Below are 10,370 nucleotides of genomic sequence, written 5' to 3'. Positions count from 1 at the left end.
TCTCTGTGCGTGCAGGCAGGCCTGAGAGATGAGCTACTTAAGTGGGTGGCACAATCAGTGCTGCAGGTTCACTAATAGCATTTAATTTACAGGTCCTGGGCACTGTAGTGCACTTTCCCAGGGTATATATTTAAATTAACTATGCCAATTGCATATATGTCAATGTTACCGTGTTTTAGGGAAAGAGCACAAACACTTTAGCACTGGTTAGCAGTGGTAAAGGGCCAAGAATACTAAGGCCCATTATGAAATAATGGGGTGACCCATAATAGTCCACGGACCTGGGTAATGTCCGGAAAAGAAAACAATGGTCCTGGACTGTTTCTAGTTGATTTTACCTTTGAACGTATTCATTAAGGCAAACTTTATATGCATGGTACACATAGAAATCAATTAGGATGCAATTTGATTTCTATGTGTACCACGCATATTTAAATTTTGACTTAATGAATAACGTTTAAAAGTAAAATCAACTAGAAACAGTCTAGGACCATTGTTTTCTATACCGAAGAATACTAAGGCCAGCAAAAACGAAGTCAGCAAAAACAGGAGGTCTGAAGGCAAAAAGTTAGGGGAAACCACACCAAGGATGCCAGGTCAACATTAGTGGTCTCATGAGTTTTTAAACAAGACTAGAATCAGGGTTTGACCATCCTTGTAGGAGTCTTGGCTTGAGTAGGCCAAAATAAAGGCTCTCTCATTTTCTACATAGAAATATATTCAGAGCTCAATCCACACAAGGAATGTCCCTTACACCACCTCATCCCAAACTTTTAAATGGGTGTTTGACAGGTGATCTCAAAGAAGTAATCTTAAACCAAGCAAAGTCTCCATTTGTACCAGTAGCTGTCAAAATGCATCATCAGATATCTGTGGAAGTCTTTCTGGATGGCGCTCACAAGATGGGGATTAGAAGCAAAGTTTTCTCTAGCAGGCACTTTTTACAAACATGTTTAATTGACTGTGCTGGGGAGAAAGAAACTACACAATCTTGCATGATAGTTTGCTTTAAAGAGATGATGCATGCTTTACATCATTAAACATACAAAATAAATAATATATTATTTTTACCCCACAATGATAGGAAAGGAAGTATAATCATTGGCTACGAAATCAATGGCGATGACCTATCTCTGTCTGAGGTCCAGGAAGCAAACTGGAATGTGGTTTCAGAATTAATATCCAAATACGATGTCAGCTACGACTCCTTTAATGTGACTGAAGAAGGAGGTAATATTGTGCTACCATATTGTAAAATGCTGGAAATATAGTGTGTTTACAAGCACCATAGCCATGCATGTTAATGGAAGGCAAACAGTACAGGAGCTGTTGCAGTAAATATTGCTGTAAAATAGTGCAAAGTACACTCCCACCCACATGTCCTGAACACACACACACACACGCACACACACACCCTCACACACACACACACACCCACACAAGCACACAATACTTTCACCAAGTGTTTTATGTAAATAACTAAATTACTATCCTGATGTTCCTGCATGTGAACCTCATGTTGTCAATGAAAGACATACATGCATTAAGTCTGGCAAATTCAGAGGGTAATTTCACAAAGAATATAAACAACCGAGATTGTGAAATGTAGGACAGATAGATCACATTCAACAACTTAGCTATTCAGGCTTCGAAACATTCTGACATATTTTCTGAAAATCAAGTCATAAACACAGGTCACAATCTTAATAAAACATGGAGATGAACCAGACAAGCAGAAGAAAAGTAGAAGGGGAACATACCAAATAAATAGGCGTGTTTAATAAAAAGACCAACATAGCTGTATATCATCAATTCAATAAAAGAAAGATTATAATGATAGAACCTGGTCTGAGGTCTTGGTGTTATTCATTTCTGTGAACCAACTAATGTCAGTAGCACAAATGGTAAAATGAGTTGCTGCAAAACTCCAATAAAAGTTGTAAGTAACGGTGCTCCTTACAGCAGAGTGGTCTCCAAGTTGGAGCACCCACAACAGAGGCACAACGAGGTGTAAGCATTCTGCACCTGCTGCTGGCAATGCCACACTGACCGTGATCAGGAAGAGAAAAACAAGTCTGGCCTTGTCTAAAGGACCATCACACACTTAACAACAAAGATTACACACCCTTCACCTTCACAATCTACCAGATAGCAGTGCTTACAAAGACTAATCAGCAGCTCCTTTCAGCAAAAGTATTGAATAAAATTTCTAAAGGGAAGCCTGTCTTCTCTTTTCACACTTCTGTGCCCAGGGCTGCTCCCTCCAATCTCAGGAATGTCAGCAAAACACTGTCAGTGCTGACAGCAACACCCACATTTTTAATCATCGCAGCAGTGGCAGGGGGATGATAACTGCGGCAGGAGGACAGCCAAGATCAAGGAATACCAAATGGAGTTCCGGCTCTAAGGATGAACCCTATACCAACCCTTATACTTTAACTGCAATCATTTTCAAATGGTTATTGGTGAACAAACATGCAACTGAAGCAAGACATTTCTGATGTTTAAGGGGAAAGCCAGACTTACTATTACTTTGTCGCTTCAGGATCTGAATATTGGCAGTTTACCACAAAAATGTTTATGTCAAAATAACAAATAAATGTCTAAAAAAATTAAATAACCCCATAAAGTACATACTAGCTCTAAACTAAAAAAATCAGTGTCCATTGTATCAACTTCATCAAAGAAAAATTACTTAAATTCACACACACTGCCAGATACTAAATATAAAATTACAAATGTATTCAAACAACATCAGACTTTTCTAGCACCACCAAAACTGGCAATGTGTGTTATAGAATATATATAGACCCTCTCTTTGGTGTTTGTAAAGGAGGGCATAATTAGAAGATTTTTCTGTTGTAGGTATCCAAGAATATCTCAAAGTAAAACCCTTCTTCTTGCATTTGTCATAGATGTCAGACCACAATCCCCCTTGTCATGGAGTTCAGAATGTAAATCCATCTCTTATTCAATTAGTCAGATAGCTACTTAAAGTCCCTTCTTCTGTTGTTTGTACTGGTGTTCACAATGGAAACCCCCTTCCTATTTGCCAGAAAGTTCATCATGTGAAAATATTTTCTGTTACATTTGTCAAAGTTCTTAATGTAATACCCGTTCCTGTTATGTGTGTCAGAGAGTTCATAATGTAAAGTCTCTTTCTATGGTGTTTGTCATAGACTTCACAATGAAAATCCCCTTATTGTATACGAGGAATTAATTTCAGAATGTCCCAAGTCAGGTTGTAGCTACTGACTCAACTTGTGTTAATGGACTTCTTTTTTGTCCCGAGCACCATACATCCGTCCCTGAAACATGGGACCAAGCATCCATTTAAGCATTTGAAACGCAGGGTAATTATGCAAAGCTGTTGTTGTTGTATAGCTTTATTTCGAAATATTTCATTTCATAAAAGCAGTGCAGTAAAAACAAGTACAAGAATAAAAACAGTTATACAATTTAAAGATCAAGAGAAGAAATCATTAAAAAAATAAAATATACAACAATGCTAAAAAACGTCCATCTTGGGACAATCATACGGACACATACTTAATCATCCTTGGGGGATGGAATGGGACACAACAATAGGTAAGTGGGCCGATGAATTATAAATTGGAGCCCTTACTGGAGGATCATCATCCTCGCGGATCTTATCCTCCAAGCCCACCCCAGGTATTTCGCCAAGCCACAAGCGAACAAGGGTTGAGGGTCTGATCTTAACAGATATAGGGCCTCCGAATATGACCGTGTGCCCAGCCTCAGACAAAGCGGTTTCAACCATCTGCGGCGAGGACTAGTATATGCGGGACATACAAACATTAGATGGAAAATAGATTCAACACTGTTCGTACAGAAAGGGCAAGTTGATATAGTTTGCCAGGGGGGTTTCCAGTTTGCTGTCCATGGTCCCAGGGGCAGAACACCAACCCTGAATTTAAAATACAGCGCCCTATCTGTTGGGTTGGAAATCACATCCAAATAGTGTTCTCTATAGGGGCGGCCTTTAATCGACAAAAACTCCACCGCAGATCTACATAAGTTGGTTTGTTTAGCTCTCTCATTATCCACCCACGCCCAGAATAATTTCTTTAGTAATTGTTTGGGTGGCGAAGATCTATTGGCCCAGGCGTCATCCAGACCGAGTTCACAAAGCAGACGCTTTACTTCCGAGAGCCAACCGATCTTACACCAACCCGAGGTGGAGAGGAGCTCACGGAGAGCATCTGCATAACTCGAAAGTTCAGGAACATTCCATATACGGGCCCACAAGAGAAGGGGGCGTAACTTCGCCTGCTCAGCTATGGAACGTGTACCTGTGTCGAATAGGAGAGGGAGAGTTGGGGAGCTATGAGGAAGCCTCATTAAATCTTTGTGGAATTTGTTCTCAAGATGGGATAGAGTGTCAAATTTCTGAGTACCCCACAACTCCGCCCCATACAGTGCCGCACTCACAGCTTTTGCCCTATAAATATCTAATATCACCCCGATAGGCTTAAGGGAAGAGGCACGGTGTTCTTTTAATAGGGCGCCCGTGACCCTCCTATGAGCCAGGATGATCTTTTGATGGTGCGCCTTCCAGCTCATAGAGTCACAGAGACGAATTCCTAAATAATCGAATTCCCTTACCCTTTCTAAGGGAACTGAGTCCAAAGATGGAGGGTGGACTGTCTTCCTGGGGGGATTCAACACCAGGAACTTGGTTTTGCTAATGTTGATAACCAAGCCCCTGGTGGCACAGAAGCCCTGGAACCTAGTTAGCAGGGTTTGGAGGCCCACCGGGGATTTCGAAATCAGCAGGGTATCATCTGCAAACAGGAGTGTTGGTATCTTCCTGCCCGCCAGGGAAGGGGCGTCTGCTGATAGCTGGAGCAGATGCTCCACCACTCCGTTTAGATATAGTGAAAACAGAGTGGGGGCTAGCACACACCCCTGGCGGACCCCCCTGTCTACAGAGATGCGAGGTGTTTTTTCACCCTGCGCACCCCATCTGATTCGGGCAAAATTTTTCTCGTGGAATTTAATAATTAGTGCCAGCAAGTAAACGGGCATACCCAGACCCTCAAGAACAGCCCACAATTGGTTGCGTGGGACTAGGTCAAAGGCAGTCCGCAGATCTATAAAGGCAAGATACAGACTGCCCTTGCCCAGTTTGACCACTTTCCAATACAGCATAAGGAAACGGAATGTCTGCTCGATTGTGCCGGTACCGGATCTGAAGCCGGCCTGAAAGTCAGATAAAACCTGCGCTTCCTCAGCCCATTGGAGAATCCTCCCTAAAACCACCTTCCCTGCTACCTTCTGAGTGGAATCAAGCAGACTTATGGGTCGGTAGTTGGCAGGATCGTCCCTACACCCTTTTTTAAAAATAGGGACAACTTCCGCACCCCTCCAGGAATCCGGAAATCCACCGCCCTCCAAGGCCTCATTTAGGAGTTTAGCAATGAGTAAGCTCCACTCCTCTACATTAATCCGTAGCAGGTCGCCAGGGACTCCATCTGGGCCCGCTGCCTTATTGGGCACAATACACCTAATTGCTACTTCTACCTCCTTGGGTGAAAAGGTAGAGTCAAAGTGTAAGCTGTTATCCGGTATTATGTAACTATCGCCCCTACACTGACCCCTAGCCCCCAGAGAATTGGAATAGAGTTTTGAAAAATGGGCCAGCCAGGCGTCCCCTGTGATGTTGCAGGTCAACAGTGAGTCGACTGGCCTATCCCTGCCTCTAAACAAGGCCCAGAAGGCCCTTGAATCCTTTCTGGACCCAGCATCCATTAATTCACTCCAGAAATTAGTTTCGTGGGTAGCCCTTGCCACCTCTTGGGCTTTTCTGTATTCCTTCCTAGCAGAGGAAATCAAACCAGGGTCTTTCAGGCCTACTGCTCGGATAAGGTTGCTTTTGGCCAGACGACAGGCAGGTGAGTACCATTGATCTCTGCCCCTTAGTACAGTTCTCCACTTAGCCCCACCCCTTCCCTGGGGAACTAAGAACAGGTTGCCAAGTGATGCGATGAAAGTCGTGAGAACGGCTTCATCGGAGTCCAACGTACCCAAAGTACCCTTGGCTTCCAACATTATGGTTCTTGCTTGGGCCATTCTTGATTCATCTAAAGCCACTTTGGCCCATTTCAAACGTCTCCCGCAGTTAGATGGAACAACTTCGTTAGATGATTTCCAGGTGGACCGGGGCGATACTAAATCCCCTGCCTCCCATGGGAGAACGAGCGATAAAACCAAGGGATTGTGATCACTATCCGATGTTTGTTGGACATCCATATCGAGAAAATGCTCCCACAAATTGTGGTTCAGCAATATATAATCTATTCTAGAGGTGTGGCCCACCCTATTATAGGTGTGCGCACCCCTTGTATCTGATTTGGAACGGCCGTTTGTGGCTCTTAGGGCATATTCCAAACAGAGAGAATTGATGTCGATAGCATTCTGTGACCATTTTTTGATGGGGTCGAGAGCGAGCAAGGGGATACCTCTCTTGGCATCGTCCTCCCAGGTATCCAGAATGTCTTCACAGGCCAGCGGTTCGAAGCAACAATTAAAATCACCAGCCAAGACAATAAAGGAATCAATGTCGCAACCACCGAGCTCTTCTTCAACTCCAGAGGAGGATAGAGGAGAAGAGTTCCCCACCCGGCCCCCCCTAAGATACAGGTTAAACAATTCCATAATCCTACCCCCCGGGCACCGAATGGTAAGTCTCAGGAGATCTGGCGATTGGGTATTTATGTGTTTTATGGTAAGCCCCAGAGAGATACTGACCCAGACAAGGAGGCCACCAGAAGGGCGGCCTTTGCTGCCTTTAGACTTGGAGGCCGGCACGTGGTACGTCGTGAAACCAACCCTGTGCACGGGCTCCAGGCACCAGGTTTCTTGTAGGAGACAGATCCCAAAAGGCTCCACAAAGGAATTCCAGTCAGGTTTGTTTAGATTACGCACAAGCCCTGCCACGTTCCAACTTAAAATCTTGAGCGAGGAACTGCCTACCGAGCTTTTACAAGGTTGGGCGGCAGTAGCTGGGTAAACAACATGAATACCGTCAAGCCGGGGATGCTGAGGATGAGCCACAGTTGTCAGCGAGTCATGGGCTAACAAGATCGCTGCTGAGGAAGTGCTGGCATTGCCATCGGGCAGGGGAGAGTACAGCAAGCCCTGGACAGGGGTGGCCTGGGGCATAACCTGGATCAGGGGAACAATGCTCCCCATGTCCAAGGTGGTCAACAGTGGTGAAGACTCAGCCTCCACCTGCGAGGTATTAGATTTGATTAATGGTACCGGCGCAGGGGATGTTACAAGTCAATCCACATCTTCAAGGCTGTCAAACCTGTTAGAGGTTGTAATACCAAGCCAGCCTCTAGTTGGATTGTGCTCCTTAGGGACAAACCCCCAGCTGAACTGCTGGGGAACCAGAGTCCAATTACCCCCCTGAGGGTGCACAATCCGGGGTGGATAGAAGAATGACAAAGGCCTCGGGGCAATAGAAGAGCCCCCATTCTGGCTCACCCAGGAACAGATGTGGTTGGCCGTAAAAACATCATCAAAAGTTACGACTATGCAGTCCCCTGGGATTGATTTCCTAGTTGTTCCCACCCACGGGACTCTGCGAACCATTGTAACTCTGCTCCTCCTACCATTAGAGATAGGTCTATAGGTATTGAGCCAATGCATGACTTTGTTCTGGAGGGATTGCTGGTGTTCGTGGTAGCCATTCTCTATTTCCGCCACACCCGTCAATACTGCCACATAATCGTTGGCTTCAGGTGGAAGATCGATATATCCCCCTCGGAAGTTGCTCTTAAAACTAGGACCCCCAAAAGAACGGGTATTAAATTTGTTTTGGGAGGTATGAGCAGAACGAGAACTAGACCTAGTGGAATTCTGCGTTCTCGCGTCGGCCGGGTTGACACGAATATGTGGTTGAGTGGTGGGGGCGCTTGAGGTGTTGGCCCTGGGCTGGAGAGCCGGGTTTGCAATATCAACTCTCTTGGTCCGTGGTTTGGGGATGGGCTGGGTGGAACAAGGCACAGTAAGATTAGGCTGCAAACCGGGGATGACCGTGGGGGGGGGGGTAGCAACCTGGGCAACTCTATTGTTATCTATCAGACCCTGGTGTTCAAGGCCTCTCAGGCCAAGAGTGGCCAAAGCAATAATGCTTTTCTCCATCTCTAGGAGGTTGTTCTCTATTCGAGAGAGCCTTAAATCCAGGGGAGACAGAAGGCTTTTTAGGGTGTCCCAAACCACTCCTATAAATTCTCTTTCCCTCCCTTCTTGGTCATTTGGGGCAGGGTCTATTCTCCCACTTGGTGAAAAACTACCAGATGCCACAGAAGCAATCCCCACGTTGTTAGCGCACCAAGAGGCCTGTGGGGCGGTAAAAAGCGTCCCTGTACTACCATCAGCTGTTGTGCTACCAATAATAGACAAATTACCACCCCTATTTAAGATCTTTTTATGTGGGGAGGATATGCTGGGTGAGCGTTTTCTTTTGTTTGGGTTGCCAGGGATGCTGTCTAGTCCTCCATAGGTAGTGGAGGCAAAAGAAGAATCTGAGGAGTTTACGATGGAAATAGGGGCAACAGGAAGACTACCCGCAGCAGTTGATTGACCCTCGGGCAAAACAAATGGGCACAAAGGTGTGGGGGGGGGTAGGTGAAACTGGAATGTTATGGACATCAACCTTGGTTTGAGCTCCCTCTATATTATGAGCACGAGTAGGAGTAATAGCAGATGCAATATGCCCAAGGGAAGATTTCTTATGGGTAGCAAAATCGAGTGACAGCTTTCTAGCAGCTTCTAGGTCAAGAGACACTCTAGTTTGCAATTTGGTGATTTCTTGGTCTATGGCAATGTTCGTCCGTGTAATAAAGTCATCCATAGGTCCGTTTGGGGCCGGCCCCCCCTTGGCCGCCCTGTTGCGAGTTACACGAGTACACATGTAGGCTAACAGTGACTAGCAACCAGGACCACGTTAGAGAACAGCCGCAGATACCAACAACAACCAGGTGGCGGGGAAAGGGTGACAGAGAAAGGGCCCAGACCAGACCACTCAGACCTCGAACGGCCTCAAACGGCCCAGTCTTTGCCCTGTCTTCGCCCGGGCTGCGTCCCGCGCTGCGGGAGAACAAGCGATGTTTGTAGTGTGTGCGAAAGGGCGTGGGGGCGGAGCTCCAGGGAGAGCGGACCGGAAGCTGACGATGGTCTCGCATGGACACCTGGGTTAGGTAGTCCCTGCACGCTCGCAGCCCTGGGGTTCCCAAGTTCGCCAGAAATCACCCCCCCCCGAAGGCGGGCAGAGTCAGCACCTGGAGAAAATCCCTCGACGAAGCGGCACCCGCGGAGCGGGTGCGGCGAGCAGCACAGCGGCAGAAACAAGCGGAGAGGTGAGCGCTAATCCCCAGTGCGCTTGGCAGCAAAGCAAAGTGTCCCAAGGGTCAGAGGCAAACCCAGGTGATTTAAACTGCTTCTGATGGGCGGGGGGCGGAGCTCCAGGGAGAGCGGACCGGAAGCTGACGACGGTCTCGCAGGGACACCTGGGTTAGGTAGTCCCTGCACGCTCGCAGCCCTGGGGTTCCCAAGTTCGCCAGAAATCACCCCCCCCCGAAGGCGGGCAGAGTCAGCACCTGGAGAAAATCCCTCGACGAAGCGGCACCCGTGGAGCGGGTGCGGCGAGCAGCACAGCGGCAGAAACAAGCGGAGAGGTGAGCGCTAATCCCCAGTGCGCTTGGCAGCAAAGCAAAGCAGTCTGAGGCAAATGCAGGGAGGTGACAAAGCTAGAAAATCAAAACTCACGAACTAACAAAATAATAATAAATCAATACTAAGCCAATAATTATTTAAAAGGGAAAAGTACAGTAATGAACACATAACTAAATACTATGCAAATATTACACATTTTCAAGTCACAATGGCAAATTGAAATTTTTCCGAAAGGGGCCTCACAAAATCTTAGGACACAAATCATGTACCTTACAGACATTTCATGGGGTCTACCAACCTGATTCATCCAGTGTGTTCCTATTATCTCTCTGCAACCAGGTGTCAGTTTGCGCACCAACAGGCTCTAAACCTAAAAATCAGCAATGCCCGTATATGGGCCTCCTGCAGCACATAAAGCCTTTCACAATCATCGAGGTTAGGCCTAGAGGCTTTGGCAGGTCATTTACAATAGAAAATGAGAAGCCTACTGCCTTTGTCACAACATTTAAATATCAATAAAATAAGCCTACAAGCTTTAGCATGAAAGTAAACATGACCAAATAGTCTCTGCCTAGAGGGATCAATAAACATTTAAGCTGATAGTATACATTGACATGAATATCATGTCTGCCTCTAGAGTCACCCAGTACTTACTGTGTACAGGC

General features: G+C 46.1%; 1 protein-coding gene across 1 annotated transcript in view; it reads left to right on the top strand.

Annotated features, from left to right (window-relative positions):
• The first annotated feature begins 1,101 nt into the window (after nucleotides 1-1,101).
• The window catches only part of LOC144762474 (adhesion G-protein coupled receptor F1-like), a 208,032-nt gene continuing 198,763 nt past the window's right edge, over nucleotides 1,102-10,370 (top strand). The window contains exon 1 of the mRNA XM_078647688.1: nucleotides 1,102-1,230. The gene's annotated coding sequence lies outside the window, so the exon portion shown is untranslated. The remainder of the gene's footprint in view (nucleotides 1,231-10,370) is intronic.

This window comes from Lissotriton helveticus, chromosome 6 (assembly GCF_964261635.1).
Source record: "Lissotriton helveticus chromosome 6, aLisHel1.1, whole genome shotgun sequence".
Lineage (NCBI taxonomy): Eukaryota > Metazoa > Chordata > Amphibia > Caudata > Salamandridae > Lissotriton > Lissotriton helveticus.
This window is presented reverse-complemented; position numbering and strand designations above follow the sequence as displayed.